Raw genomic sequence first — 12,975 nt, 5'->3', positions numbered from 1 at the left:
CACCTGTTATATTTTGAGTTTGAGAGTCCATTTGAGAGGCCATTGGAGATGCTCTTAATTAACCTTTATTAGTAACCTAAAGGGTGTTAAAAAAAAAGTTTAAAAAAAAAAAAGAAGAAAAAAAAAAAAGTAACCTAATATTCCATCAAATAGTAGAGTTTTAAAGTAATTCCAAGCAATCCATGTTATCACGACTTTTTTGTATCACACAACTTTGTATGGAGTAGAATTGGAGAAATAAAATTATATCATTTTTTAAATTTGATCATAATATATGTCAACATGACAGCTGCATATATATATATATATATATATATATATATATATATATATATTACTTGTATTTTTCTCTAATTTTCCATGGTAATCAAACATGAAAATATAATGTCATCCGTTCCAACACTGCGACTGTAGACACTAAAATTTTAGTGGGTTTTGGTTTCGACAAATGGACCCATGAAATATGGGCTTAATGTTTAATTAAGTTATTTAATGGCCCAAACTTGGTCCACTTAATTTATTCAATGAGCCCAGCCCAGATGATTAAATAAAAACATAATTATTCCTAATAAAATATATTTAGAATAATTATATTTAAAGATAATTATCATAATATAATCGGCCCGGCCCAGTTATGATTTTATCCTTATCAAAAGATGACACGTGTCATCATCCTGTTAATCTAAGAAGCCTATAAATAGAGGCCTGGATGAAGAAGCAAAGGGTACAAAAATTGAAGGGAGACAGATTCAGAATTTAGAAGTCCAGAAATCTAGAGACTTAGAAATCCAGAGACTCAGAAGTCAGAGACACAAATTCAGAATCCAAACCCAAAAACGAAGAACATCAAGCACATCCAACGACATGCCGTTCTTCATCAAATCCTACGGTGATCAACAACAAGCACATCCAAAATCATGCCATTCTTCATCAAATCCAACGGTGATCAACAACAAGCACATCCAACGACGTGTTGTTTTTCATCAAATTCCACGGTGATTCAAGAACAAGCTAGTGCAGCCTTTGGATCCAATCAACAACAAAAAGGAAATCGAATCAGAGGACCATTCTTCTTGTAAAAGATATTACAAAAGATTGTACTCTATTTTTATAAATTAATAATATTATATTTGCTCCAAATTTTTGTTTCTATTTACAGACTTACAAAATTTGTGTGTACAAATTTGTGGCACCCCCGGTGGGACCCCTTTGCCTCTCATCTCTTTCTCCTACCATCAAGTTTCTTCTCTGTTAGATTCTATGGCTCCCCCCAAGGCTCAGACAGATAAGAAAGCCCTAAAGAACATCGCTGCTGCAAAGGTCGATGCCAAAGCCACCATGAAAAGTGGCATGAAGGCCAAATCAAGTGATGGAAATACCTTGGCGGGCCCTGTGACATATAGCAAGTCCCAAGCAATCGCGTCATCCAAACATCAGCAAGACTTGGTGAAAACTACTCCTGTAAAGCCGGCAAACATGAAAACCCAACATGTCAAGAACCTTGACGTTGTTCCAGAGGAGATTCTGCCACCAGATTCACCTCATTCCATCCATGATGCTCGCTCTAATGTCAGTTCACCCCTAGAGTCACCACGTCAGACTTCGGAGCATTCAATCACTTCAAGAAACGTTGACTCTCAAGGCCTATCATACTCAGATGTGGTCGTTGCTATGATGACTGGAACTACCACTGTGGAGGAACAACTAGTAACTATGTCTCGTGCCATTGAGAACCTCACAAAGACTGTTGAAGAGAAGGACTTGCAAATCACTACACTGATGAAAAAATTAGAAGTTCAGACCCTTTGGTGAATCACCAATACAATCTGGGCATCTTGTAGCTTCCACAGCACCGTCATCTGGGAATTGTGCAAATTCCACACCACCACCTTCTAGGAATCCTACATCTTCCACAGCAGTGCCGATGGAGAATCCTAACTCTACCGTACAAGGTACTCGCACAGAAGACCCCAAACAGACGCCAATGACAGAACAAACGATTGGTCAAACCAATCATACCTCTTCTTCAGTCTCTTCATTATCTGTCGAACAATTGTAAGATATGATAACGAATACAATCCGGGCCCAATACGGTGGCGTCTCACAGAGCACTCTCATGTACTCAAAGCCCTATACAAGGAGAATCGACAGTATGAGGATGCATGTAGGATACCAACCTCCGAAGATTTAGTAATTTAACAAAAAAGGTAACCCCAAGCAACACATTGCTCATTTTGTCGAGACTTGAAACAATGTAGGGACAAAGGGGGACTTACTAGTTAAATAGTTTGTCCGCTCCCTTAAAGGAAAAGTGTTCGAGTGGTACACCGACCTAAAGTCAGAATCAATTGATAGTTGGGACCAAATGGAACGAGAATTCTTGAACAGGTTCTATAGCACTCGTCGTACTGTTAGTATGATAGAGTTGACTAACATGAAGCAATGGAAGGATGAGCCTGTAATCGACTATATTAATTGATGGAGAGCACTCAGTCTTGATTGTAATGACCAATTGTCAGAAGTCTCTACCGTGGAGATGTGTATGCAGGGAATGCATTAGGGCCTTCTTTACATTCTGCAAGGCATAAAACCTCGCACATTTAAAGAATTGGCTATGCGTGCCCATGACATGGAGATCAGTATGAAATCCTATGACGGCAAAGGTCGAGTGACTATAGAACCACGCAAAGACAAGAAGGACATGAAGAAGGGCGACAAGTCATCAAAGACCGCTGTTAACGATTCCATGGCTATCTCAACCACCCCAATCAAGATATCTGTTAAAGATGAAAAGAAGGATGATAAAAAGCCTCGCCAATTTCAAGAGAGGGAAAGACAGCGTCCTACGCTAAAGGAGTTAGAGAAGAAGGAATACCCATTTCCCAATTCCGATGTTCCTGGCATATTGGAATGTTTACTCGAAAGTAAAATTATAAAACTCCCTAAATGCAAACGCCCTCAAGAGATGGGACGTGTCAACGATCCAAAATATTGCAAATATCATTGTATTATCAGTCATCCAATTGAGAAGTGTTTCATTTTCAAAGAGATGGTGATGAATCTGGCAAAACAAGGAAAAATCTTGTTAGACACAAACGAAGTTGTAACTTCAAATCATACTACTGCTACTTTGACAACCTCTGTTGTGGGAAGTGCTCATTCTCGATCTTCAAATTCTAAGGTATATTACAGAACCATCCAGTTTGGCTCATTAGAACCAATCCCCATCCATCTTGGCCAAGGGAGTGCACCAGACTTTTCAACATTTGGAAGGGTCTTTCCTCAGGATGATGAAGAAGGATGGACTCTGGTGACAAGAAAGAAACTACGGAAGCAACGAGCTGACATTTTTCAGACTAGTTATTCTGACAGGGGGTAAAGGAAGAAAAAACCTCAATATCGCCATAAGCAGTCTGGCCATAATAGAAAATGGGTCAAGAAGACACAGTCAACCAAACACGCCTCTATAAGCAAAAGGATCCAGAAGCCCATTACTTTGCAAGAGTTCTTTCCAGAAGGATATCTAAATGACGAAGTTGTGACAGCTTACATGGTTTCAACTAAAATGAGCCCTGATGGTGAGAATAGCAAGGATCAAGATAAAGCCCAGATTGTGGAAAATCATATAAAGGATGCAGCCATCATTGAAAATTCTGATGATGATGAAGTAGTCGAAGGTACGCTAGATTCATGTTATGCACCAATTATTTTCACTGACGAGGATTTTCAGTTGGGTTCGAAGCCGCATAATTGTCCTTTTTTCGTTTCCGGTTACATAAAAGAACAAAGAGTTACTTGAATTCTTGTTGATGGTGGATTAGCGGTGAATCTCATGCCAAAATTTACGATGGAAAATCTCAGCATCACAGTCGACGAGTTATCTCGTAACCGTCTTATTATTTAAGGTTTTAACCAAGGAGGACAGAGAGTTATTGGCATGATTCGGGCAAAACTAACTATTGGGGAGCTCCAAACTAAAAGCTTATTCCACGTTATTGATGCAAAAACGTCCTACAATTTGTTGTTGGGAAGGCCTTGGATCCTTAGTAATGGTGTCATTCCATCAACTCTTCATCAGTGCTTCAAATTCTACAAGAATGGCGTACAAATGGTTGTGGTGGACCATAAACCATTTACAGAAGCAGAATCTCATTTTGCTGATGCCAAGTTCTTTATCGATTCTGATACACCTTCGGAAGTGCCCATCCTAAGCCATCCGTTCACACAAGAGATTCAATCTACAAAAACAAAAGAAGTGTTAAGTGATCCATTGGATGTTTCAGTGACAGACATTGTAAAGGTAGCTAAAACGCGAGGGGTCTCGATAAAAGCACATCGGACGAAGCCTATTTTAAAGTATGTTCCAAAATCTCAACGACAAAAAGGGCAGTCACCTGTCACCGAGATAATTGAAACCAAGGAATTTAAAATGAAGATGTCACAAACCAAGAAAAAATAAGATATACAAAAGTTGCAAAGAGAGTTAACTCTTCCTCTCACCAAGATTCAAAAGTCTTCGCCTTCCAAGTCTCCGTTAAAAGCGTGCGGCCTTCTCAATCTTTGGTCGATCATGGATCACTTCTAAAACAAAGGACTGATGAAGGATTTGATCCTAAAGCATACCAACTCATGGCTAAGTCGGGTTATGATTTTACAAATCCTGCAAACCTTGGAAAACTGAATTCTGAGGTCACCGGTGAGAAAATGCATGGCCTTAATGAGACACAGAAGAAGTTGAAAGAACAAGGGCATAAGATCATTCCACCCATATCCGGTCTCGGTTTCGTAGCTTCTGAGCCACTTCGAATTCAAATCACAAAAAACGATAATAAGTCAAACACTTTATACATTGGGTTTGAAGAAGTTGATGATGAACAAGACCAACAGACTATGTATCAAAAATCAATCTTCGATCGTATAGGAGCTCCATGTGATCGAATATCTGTATTTAACAGGTTGTCAAGCCAAAAGTTAAATGTTTTAAATTCTCATGTCAACAGTTTGCCTCGTACCTCTGTTTTTAACAGAATGAGCTTTCATAACCAAAGAAGAAAATCTCCACAACCTCAATCTCGAAAGACAGTATTTTCTCGGATTGGTACTATTAAAGATACACCGTTAAGAAGCAGCAATAGTGGAAAGTCAGAGGAAGTTAACATCGACATGGTGAATAATAACGAAGTTCAGAGCCTAGTACCTTCGTGAATGAAACATAAGATAGAGATAGAGGTCACCAATGATGTTACACTAAAAGCTCGAAGGCAAATCATTATATTCACTAATCAATCAGAAAAGGTGGAGAGAACGAAAAGCACTGGCGAATCATCTTGTGTTACTTCATACCACATTACTGTTGATGAGGAACCTAACTCTGAGCAACCAGATGAAATTGAGAAAGCTCCACCAACACTAGAAGACGGGGGGCAGGCTACTGTTGATCAACTCAAGGAAATCAACTTAGGGACTGATGATCAACCCAAACCAGTTTTTGTTAGTACATTCCTAAGCCCCTCAGAAGAAATTAATTATTTTTAATTGTTATCTGAGTACAAGGATTTCTTTGCTTGGACATACAAAGAGATGCCCAGTCTTGATCCTAAAATTGCAGTGCACAATCTCGCTGTCAAACATGGGACACGTCCGATTAAGCAATCTCAATGTTTCTTCCGTCTAGAGCTAGTTCCGAGGATAGAGGAAGAACTCAACAAATATTGAAGTAGGGTTCATTTGTGAGGTCAAATATCCAACATGGATTTCGAGCATTGTTCCAGTAAAGAAGAAAAATGAACAGATTCGAATTTGTGTGGACTTTCGTGATTTGAATGAGGCATGCCTAAAAGAAGATTTTCCTCTTCCCATCCCTGAGCTCACTGTAGATGCAACCATGGGGCATGAAGCTCTCTCGTTTATGGATTGTTACTCCGGATACAATCAGATAAGAATGACTCTGAAAGATGAGGAGCTAACTGCTTTTCGCACACCTAAAGGTATATATTGCTACAAAGTTATGCCCTTCGGACTCAAAAATGCAGGAGCAACATACCAATACGCCATGCAAAGGATCTTCGATGACATGCTCCACAAGATTGTTGAATGTTATGTTGATGACTTGGTGGTAAAGATGAAAGAGCGAAGAAATCATTTACAGGATCTACGTATACTTTTTAATCGCCTCCAAAAATATCAGCTCAAGATGAATCCCCTTAAATGTGCATTTGGTGTGACTTCAGGGAAATTCCTAGGATACGTCGTACGTCATCATGGTATTGAGATTGATCATAATAAAGTTGAGGCCATTCAAAAGATGCCGCCACCAAAGAATTTGTGTGAACTTCGAAGTTTACAAGGTCAACTTGCGTTCATTCGTCGGTTCATCTCAAATTTAGCTGGTCGTTGTCAACCTTTTAACCGGCTCTTGAAGAAAGTTGTTCCATTTAATTGGGACCAATCATGCCAAAATGCTTTTGATAGCATTAAAAAGTACCTTCTTAATTGTCCGATATTAGGAGCACCTGTACCTGGAAAACCTCTCATACTTTACATTGCTGTGCAAGAAGAATCTCTAGGTGCCTTACTTGCTCAGAATAATGAACAACATAAAAAGAAGGCATTGTATTACTTAAGTCGCAGACTCACCCCGACGGAGCAAAATTATCATCTAATTGAAAAAACATACCTCGCACTTGTCTTCGCCTTTAAGAAATTAAGGCATTATTTCTTGGCTCATACGATACATCTTATTGCAAGAGCTGATCCTCTAAAATATGTCATGTCTAAACCGGTCCTTTCTGGACGCTTGACGAGGTGGTCAATTCTGTTCAACAAATTTAAAATTGTTTATGTGCTACAAAAAATAGTGAAATGACAAGTCTTAGCAGATTTCTTAGCTGACCACCATATTCCAGCCGATTGGGAAATTTCTGAAGATTTTTCGAATGAAAAAGTCTTCCTTGTGGACATCCTCCCTCCATAGATGATGTTTTTCAATGGGGCAGCACGATCAGACGGGGCCGGAGCAGGTGTAGTGTTTGTATCTCCAAAAAGACATGTTATTCCATACTCTTTTGCACTCGCTGAAAACTGCTCAAATAATATAGCTGAATATCAAGCCCTGATCATCGGCCTTCAAATGGCAAATGAAATGAAGATCACATATCTCGAAATATATGGAGACTCTAAGTTGGTGATCAACTAACTTCTTAAAGAATATGAGGTTAAGAAAGATGATCTAGTGTCGTACTATCGATATGCCTCTTATTTGTTGGAACGATTTGGTAGCGCCATACTGGAGCACATTTCGAGGAAAGAAAATCAAATAGCTGATACTTTGGCAAATTTAGCTACAACATTGTGTTAACTGATGAGAACCTGGTTGATGTTCCTGTATGTTAACGATGGGTCTTGCCACAAATTCTGGAAGATAAATTTGAAGAAAGCAATTTGGTTTCTTGTTGGACACAAGAGGAAGAAGACTGGAGGCTCTCTATCATTGATTATCTAGAACATGAAAAACTTCCCGAAGACCTACGCCATAAGATTGAAATACGAAGACGAGCACCTCGTTTCATCTATTACAACGATACGTTGTATAGGCGTTCATATGAGGGCCTTTTCCTTCACTGCCTTGGAAATGACAAAACAACCCATGCAATGAAGGAGGTACATTTTAGGATTTGTGGAGCTCATCAATTTGGTCCCAAACTTCACTTTTACGTCAAAAAAATGGGTTATTATTGACCCACCATGGTCAACGACTGCTTGGAGTATGCGAAGAGGTGTCAAGCCTGTTAATTCTATGCTAACTTTATACACCAACCACCAGAGCCGTTACACCCTACTGTGACGTCATGACCATTTGATGCATGGGGATTAGATGTAGTTGGTCCTCTAGACAAGTCTTCAAAAGGCCACTTATATATCTTGGTTGCGACTGATTATTTTTCAAAATGGGCGGAAGCTGCACCCTATAAACATGTGAAAAAGGAAACAGTTGTTGATTTCATCAAGTCCAACCTTATTTATCGATATAGTGTTCCTCGATACATCATTACTGATAATGGGACGAATTTCAAAAATAGTTGGGTGACCGACTTTTGCGAGAAGTTTGGTTTCAAACAACATTAATCCTCCATGTACAATGTCCCGGCAAATGGTCTCGCGGAAGCATTCAATAAAACTCTTTGTGAGTTATTGAAGAAAGTAGTCAACCAGACAAATAGAAATTGGCATGAGCGAATGGAAAAAGCATTGTGGGCATACCGCACTACGCATCGTACACCTACTCAAGCAACTCCGTATTCTCTTGTCTATGGAGTGGAAACGGTTCTTCCATTGGAACAATAGATCCCTTTGTTAATAATAGCCATACAAGAAGGTCTTACAAGTGAAGAAAATGCCATCTTACGTCTTCAAGAACTAGAAGCATTAGATGGGAAGAGATTAGAAGCTCAACAACAGTTAGAGTGTTATCAAGCTCGACTTTCTAAAGCATTCAATAAGAAAGTTCGACCTTGGTCATTTCAAGTTTGAGACTTAGTATTAGCTGTTCGTAGACCAATTGTCATGAATCGTAAGGGAAATAAATTTGTATCCAAATGGGATGGACCATATGTTGTTCGCGAAGTTTATACTAATGGCACATATCTCATTATTGATGAAGATGGAGTAAGAGTGGGGCCCATTAATGGCAAATTCCTAAAACGCTACTACCCATGAAGGTTATGCTTCTGATCGTATGAGCTTAAACTGCACTATGCTCCTAGCCCGCATGAGCTAAAACTGTGTACTGCCCCAAGAATAAAAATAAAAAAAAAAAAATTTTGAACTATGTAATGACTTGATCCCTGTTCAGGGTATGTAAGCATCTTGGAGGTCTGTTCCAAGTTCAATCAACCCAGCAAAAAAAAAAAAAATGGTAGAGCTCTATCTTCGAGACAGATATGCATAAGCACACTTGTGTAACTCGGTAACTTCATGTCAAGTTGCTACTGGTGTCTGGTACATAAGTAAACTTGTACATTAAGTTAGATCTTTTGATGGAGCTTCGGCTTGAAATCAGCATCAAAACTGATAATGGCTAGCGATACTGGTGGTATAACCTCTTGGAGTCTGTTCTTACTCTCTGAATGGTTGATGTCTAATATGTGGCTAATGAAGATTGCATCTGTCGTTGCTCTCTGGATTGATTCATGGCTGCTGACGACACGGTCTGTGCTAGTGGCATGACTTCTCAGAGTCTGGTCTTGCTCTATCAATGGCTGCTGGAAGATCCATAGCTGATGAAGACGTTCTGGCGGCGAGTGTTGACAACGTTGTCTGAGTTAGGGGTAAACCCTCTCTTCATCTACACATCTCGTTACTCTCTGAGTTGATTCGTGGCTGCTGACGACACTGTCTGTGCTGGTGGCATGACCTCTCGGAGTCTGGTCTCGCTCTATCAATGGCTGCTGGATGATTCATAACTAATGAAGACGCTCTGGCGATGGCTAACAGTGCTGGTGGCATGACCTCTTGGAGTCTGTTCTTACTCTCTAAATGGTTGATGTCTGATATGTGGTTAATGAAGACTGCCTCTGTCGTTGCTCTTTAGATTGATTCATGGCTGCTGATGACATTGCCTGTGCTGGTGGCATGACCTCAATGGGTCCTTACGAACTATATGTGTTCCGAAGGAACAATAGGTCCTTATGGACTAGTTGCGTTCCAAAGGAACAATGGGTCCTTACGGACTAAATGTGTTCCGAATGAACAATGGGTCCTTACGGACTAGTTGCGTTCCGAAGGAACAATGAATCCTTACAGACTATATGCGTTCCGAAGGAACAATGGGTCTCAGAGGGGCTACATAAAAAATATAAAAAATTAAAAAAAATGAAAAAAAAAAACGCGTTTTGAAAATAAATATGAAAAAACACGTGTTTTGAAAAAAAAAAAAAAAAAAAAAAAAAAAAAACATACTAGTTATTTGTGTTCAAGTAGAGGCCACAATCCAATACAGTTTTCAGAAGTTGTGATCTGACACGTCTTCAGAGATTATTGGAATTGATGTCAAACCCTACAATATTGAGGGTATATATAGGTAACAGGATACCTCCTAGTTGTATTGGGATTTGAATAATTCAGTTCTATTAGAAAAGTCAAATTCCAATCCAAAGTTAGATAGAAAGCAAAAGAGGAAAGCTTCCAATCCAAAGTTGGATAGGAAAGTGAAAAAAATAAAAATAAATAAAAAATAAATAAAAAAATAAGGAAAGTTGGATATTTCAAGTCCCACTTGAAAAAAGAAACAAATCCTGTCAAACTTGGGATTCGAAGTGGGGGCAATTTGTAGACACTAAAATTTTAGTGGGCTTTGGTTTCAACAAATGGATCCATGAAATATGGGCTTCATGTTTAATTAAGTTATTTAATGGTCCAAACTTGGTCCACTTAATTTATTCAATTAGCCCAGCCCAGATGATTAAATAAAAAGATAATTATTCCTAATAAAATATATTTGGAATAATTATATTTAAGGATAATTATCATAATATAACCGGCCCGCCAAGTTATGATTTTATCCTTATCAAGAGATGATACGTGTCATCATCCTATTAATTAAAGAAGCCTATAAATAGAGGCCTGGAGGATGAAGAAAGTGTACAAAAATTGAAGGGAGACAGATTCAAAATCTAGAAGTCCAGAAATTCAGAGACTCGAAGAACATCAAACACACCCAACGACGTGTCATTCTTTATCAAATCCTACGGTGATCAATAACAAGTACATCCAAAATCGTGCCGTTCTTCGTCAAATCCCACGGTAATCAATAACAAGCACATCTAACGACGTGCCGTTCTTTATCAAATTCCACGGTGATTAAAGAACAAGCTAGTGCAGCTCTTGAATCCAATCAACAACAAAAAGGAGATCGAATCAGAGGATCATTCCTCTTATAAAAGATATTACAAAGGATTGTACTCTATTTTTATAAATTAATAATATTATATTTACTCCCAATTTTTGTTTCTATTTACACAGACTTACAAAATTTGTGTGTATAGCGAGTTCGTGACTTGAATGAGAGTATTGAGAACCACGTGTCAACATAATCCAAAAGTATTGTAGACTTTCACATTCAATTGGAGGAGAAAAGAAAAATCACCAAAACTTGGCCTGACCTCAAGAAAACTGGATCAAGGGTTGCATGGAAGAATATTTGCAAACCAAAAGCAGAGGGGGGGTTGGGATTGCCAAACCTTGAAACTGCAAACAAGGCTGCCATTATGAGACACATTTGGGATTTGAAAATGGGATGCAATCAACGGATATGGGTTCAATGGTGCAGGGCATATCTCTTTAGGGATTGCAGCTTTTGGACTATGAAGGTGCCCCAATCATGCTCCTGGAGTTGGAGGAAAATACTCCAATTGCGTCCCCAAGCTAGGATGCTAGTAACACATCAGGTGAACAATGGTGCTTCAACTTTCTTCTGGACCGACAATTGGCTCAATGGAGGACCTCTAGTTGATCAATTCAATGATTATAAATTCTACCATTCAGTCACTGGGTTCTTCAACGGACACCAGAGTCAGCCACTACGTACAGGACAACTCCTGGGCATTCCCACATCAAATTGTTGCTGTTATTCCTGCGCTTGCTTTCCTCCAACCTCCACAACTTGGAGATTTATACAAGACAGATGCAGATTTTATAGCCATAGTGACAGTTGGCCCCAATTCATTATCTGGGCAAGCCAACATTGGATCAACAATAGTCCTATGATCCAGCTCTGTAAAACGGCCATCACTGTTTTGGTCTACAAAATTTGGCAAGAAAGGAACAATAGGCTCTACAGACTTACCCCATCATCGCAGTCCTCGGTGCTCAGGCTTGTTGCATCCTCCATTGCTGGAGCTCTACTGACATCGAAGAAGAATAACATATCTATGTTAGCTGCTGAATGGATGCTCGCCTCTATCCGATCACGTCCACCGCCACGTCCTCCGGACGACAGAAATAGGTGATCAACCTTAGATTGCCCAATCCTCACCGGAATGATGATAACCATCGCTAGCCTCTGCAACCTTTAGCAATGGTTATATGCTTACCAGGCTTCGTTCTGTATGTAAGGGTGCCAAATGTCTTATTGGGTCTCTCATAGGCCTTGTTGTCTCCTCCTTTTGGGCCGCCTGGATGTTGGGCGGGCCTAATCTATATTGTAAATTGACCACACACACACATATATATATTGCTTTACTGTTTAAAAAAAAAAAAACTTGCAAAAAATAATTTATTGGGTGACTGTGAATAATACATAATATCTAATATCTCAATTATCCTCGTTGTTTTTTTTCCAACAAGTTCGTGTTATTACGACTTTTTGTATCACACAATTTTATGTGGAGTAGAATTGAAGAGATAAAATTGTATCATGTTTTAAAGTTCATCGTAATAGTACGACAATATGTCAAACATAATAGCTGTATATAAAATAAGATATGATGGCATGTCAGGAAAAACACAAATGAGAGTCCATTTTCAGTCCCACAGTATTTTTTATATAATCAGCACTGTTTACTATTCGGTGATTGTTGCCTTACCCAACCTTTTATTAGTCACCTAACATACCATCAAATAGTAGAATTTTAAAGCCATGCAAACGGAGCCTCTACTCATTTACTTTCCGGGGAAAACAAAAAGAATGATTTTAAAATAAAAATAATTAATTAATATATGATATTAATAGTTTCAATATTAAAAAATTACTTTTATATTTCCGCCTAAAAGCATGAAATTAGACTGAGCCGGTCCTGTGTTAATATAAACTGTACCTCTCCATCCTTGAATTTTAGATGTCATGCCTTACATATGCCTTAAAAAGTAGATAGATATATTTTTCCATACATATGCAAATAGGTTATCATTTACGCATTCTCTACCAATATTTTGGTGGCTTTCCAAAGTTTGTAATGCAAATTGTACCTCAGACCTAAA

The sequence above is a fragment of the Cornus florida genome, unplaced genomic scaffold (genome assembly GCF_030987335.1).
Source record: "Cornus florida cultivar Cherokee Brave unplaced genomic scaffold, ASM3098733v1 CherokeeBrave_3.0.0_Hap2_Chr06, whole genome shotgun sequence".
In the NCBI taxonomy this organism is placed as follows: domain Eukaryota; kingdom Viridiplantae; phylum Streptophyta; class Magnoliopsida; order Cornales; family Cornaceae; genus Cornus; species Cornus florida.
The sequence above is the reverse complement of the archived record's forward strand: the minus strand, read 5'-3'. Positions refer to the sequence as shown.